Below are 3,524 nucleotides of genomic sequence, written 5' to 3' on the forward strand. Positions count from 1 at the left end.
TTATTTCTTTGCCTTAAATGTGGGTAAAGCCTATGACAATATTGTTTAGATGTAGCTAATAATCAATTGGTTTTAGGTCAATCTAAAGAAAATAAAGATGGGCTTGATTTTACCGGTGAAAAGCCTTTAAAGAGGAACTACGTTCTCCATGAGGTGAGAGACACTCTGTCTTTCTGGTTTTGAATAAATAATCTGTCATGAAGCAAGTGACCATATTGAAGCGCCTCATATTGCAAAGTACTATGAGTGATGTTTTAGGTGCTAAGGGAGGCTTTCCACAAGAAACTAAGCTTTTCAGTCCCACAGCTGAAGGTGAGTCCTCTCTCTTACCCTAGTGCTGTCTCCAGCATGAGAAGTGCTACAAGCCTGAATCTTGGATATGGAGAAGCAGTCTCCTGAGCCAACCTAACCAGGGCTTTGAGCAAAACATAACCCTCTGTGGTTACAAGAGATTGAGAGTCAGCAGGGAAGAATATGTTTTCTCCTATCCTGCAGATTCAGTTAGTTATCAGTTAGCTGACTCAGCTCAAACATGGGACCTTGTTGGGCAAAGTGAACCATTTTCTTCCTCTAGACTGTTCAACACAACTCTTTAGTAGCAATTCTCAATCTGTGGGTCATGACTCCTTTTGGGGGTGGGTGGGTGTTGAACAATCCTTTCACAAGGGTCACCTAAGACCATGTAAACAGGTATTTACATTAGGGTTCATGACAGCAACACAATTACAGTTTTGAAGTAGCAAGGAAAGTAATTTTATGGTTGGGGGTCATCACAACATGAGAAACTGTATTAAAGTGTTTCAGTCTTAGGAAAGTTTGAGAACTACTGCTTTATAGCATCGATCTTATAAGATGCAGGGAGGTTACTTGGTGGGTACATGTTACTTATGTGCTTGGTTACATGTTACTTATGTGCTCAGAAAAGAACTAGCTACCCGTTCTTTTGTAGCCATTCCCTTGTTGAGCATTTAGTGTTTGTCTTAGTGTCTAGCTCATAGAAGAGACGTGATAAATATCTGCAAATAAACATATATTTAGCATATACTGGAAACCCCTAAATTTTGGTAGTCAGAGTGTAAGAGAAACTCATGCTTTTCATTATTTCCTTAGCTGTTGCACAAGGAACACTTTTAGATGTCAGTATTATACATATTTATAGACTTGTGCTTGTGACATTGAGTACATTATAAAATGTTTTTCCTGTATGTGTGTTATAAAGAATTATTCAAACATTTTTGTGTGTGTGTGAAATAGGACAGTGCTTGGCACATGGAAACCATTTATTTTACTTATTTTTATTTTTTTATTATTGACATTTCTTAGCTTGATTGATCCACATGTTTTAACTTCCATTTATAAAACTAGGAGCCTAGCACTTTCTCCCTTTTTCAGAGATATTATGTGCTAATAAATTTTACCACATGCCTTGATTTTCACACTTCAATTATAGGCAGAAAAAAAAGCTATTGTACACAGTTAACCATTTGAATTCAAAACAAAACCAGATGTTTCTGTTGTCACCATGTGAGAAATTCACTAGTGGCTTTCACATTCTCAGTATAATAAAATGCTACAGAGAAAACTCTGCTTATCCAAAGAGAGGAAAGTATGTCTTATGCATCCTTTTTGCCAGTATCAGAATGACATCATCTCTATCTCAAAGAACCAAACATTATCTGTATTAAATCTAGGTGTGCTGCCTTCCCAGATCCTTGCATGTTTAAAGGTAGCTGCCAAACTACTCTCAATCTTTCCCTAGTTCTGGAAAGCCTGTTCAATTCCTTTCAAATGAAATTGCAACCTAGTTAACACTAAGTATTGCTTTAGAAACAGAGTGGAAGACCCAAGAAGATTAAAAAAGAAAATGTCCCCAAGCGTGACCCATTCTTCTGGTTTAGGTTTTAAAGAGACATGCAAAGAAGAGCAGAATAGAGATTTTCATTTCACCAGAGTAAAGTGGGTACCGCTTGCGTGAAATGCTGCAATTTCTCCGGAGAGTAATCCAAAAACTTATTTGGATCGTTGTTAGCAAAGTTCACACCAAGTTTCTTCAAAACACAGCTCTGAATCTTTTTAAAAAATGACTTCAGACTTCAGTGTAATGGCAGAATGAGGAAAATATTTTGATATCAGAAAGTATTTCTCTGGCACTGTCATGCAAGGCTCGGTAATCACGGCTCATCGGGTTGCTGTAGTGATGTTTTAGTCCTTCTTAAAAATCTTCAGCCACAAAATTAATTACACACCTCTGAAGCGCAGACTGCAGTGGTGGATATTTACATTAGGTTTTCTCAAATGTGTTTGAAGTCAGGAGTAGCCTTAAATGGTTGGGGTTGTCTTTCATCTGTTTAAACAACCCCACCCTTTTTAAAGAAAAATATGGAACACTTCATGAATTTTCATGTCATCCTTGCACGGGGCCCATGCTAATCTTCTCTATACTGCTCCAGTTTTAGATTATGTGTTGCCAGAGAGAGTACATCTGTCTGCTCACATTTTAATAAGAATCTACATAGTTTTATCCCCCTTTCTGGTATTCCTTTATCTCATAAGGGGGTAATGGGATGAATGAATAACTGCCGTAAGACAGTATTAAGATGCGTCTTTGGAGCCAGGCATGGTGGCAACACCTGTAATTGTTGTAATTGTCCAGCTCAGCATAACCCAGGCAAGACCCTGTTTCAAATAAGTCAAAACAGACAGGACAGAAAAGCACGTTTGAAAAGGAGTTTTATAAGGTGCATTCCTTTGTTCAACCTGGAGATTAAAGTCAAGGGCTTGAGCACTTAGTCACACCTGTAACCCTGGGTCTTGAAAATTCTTAACTAGAATTATCCAGTGAAATATTTGATAGCCCATATGCCTATCTTTTTCACACCAGCAACACTTCGGATGAGAAAAAGATTTTGTGTAGAACTGACAAGTACCTAGCGATTTGAATACAAAATGCGGCTGCCACTAATATTTTCTGGTGGCATAGATGTAGGTGCAAATCCCCTTTCTTTCTTTTTAAATATTTATTTATTTATTTATATTATGTATATGGTAGCTGTCTTGAAACACATCAGAAAAGGGCATACAGATGGTTGTGCACCTCCATGTGGTTGCTGGGAATTGAACTTAGGACCTCTGAAGAGCAGCCAGTGCTCCCAACCATTGAGCCATCTCTCCAGCCCACAAATCCCTTTTCATTTAAATTAAATTATTTTGTGTGAGAGAGAGAGAGATAGAGAGAGAGAGAGTGTTCAAGCCATGTCACTCAAGTGGAGGACAGAGGAAAACTTGTGTGAGTTGTTTCTCTTTTTCCTGGGAACTGGGGTTGAACTCGGGTCTTTGGGCTTAGCAGCAAGTACCTTCACTTTCTCTATGACATCACTGTCCCTACATGTAATTACTGTTAGCTGATAATTACTAAACCTTCAAATAGAACTACTAATGAGTTTTTTTTCATGTGGAGTGTATAATACTTATTACCCTCACATGAGCAACAAAATATGAATATGAAAATTTTCTTTTAGGGCATG

General features: G+C 37.9%; 1 non-coding gene across 1 annotated transcript; it reads right to left on the bottom strand.

Annotated features, from left to right (window-relative positions):
- Window positions 1-2,373: 2,373 nt before the first annotated feature.
- On the bottom strand, window positions 2,374-2,480 carry LOC115032916. The gene has a single exon (XR_003838560.1). It is a non-coding gene; the product is annotated as a U6 spliceosomal RNA (small nuclear RNA).
- Between the last annotated feature and the right edge of the window lie 1,044 nt (window positions 2,481-3,524).

Source organism: Mus caroli, chromosome 12, assembly GCF_900094665.2.
Source record: "Mus caroli chromosome 12, CAROLI_EIJ_v1.1, whole genome shotgun sequence".
Lineage (NCBI taxonomy): Eukaryota > Metazoa > Chordata > Mammalia > Rodentia > Muridae > Mus > Mus caroli.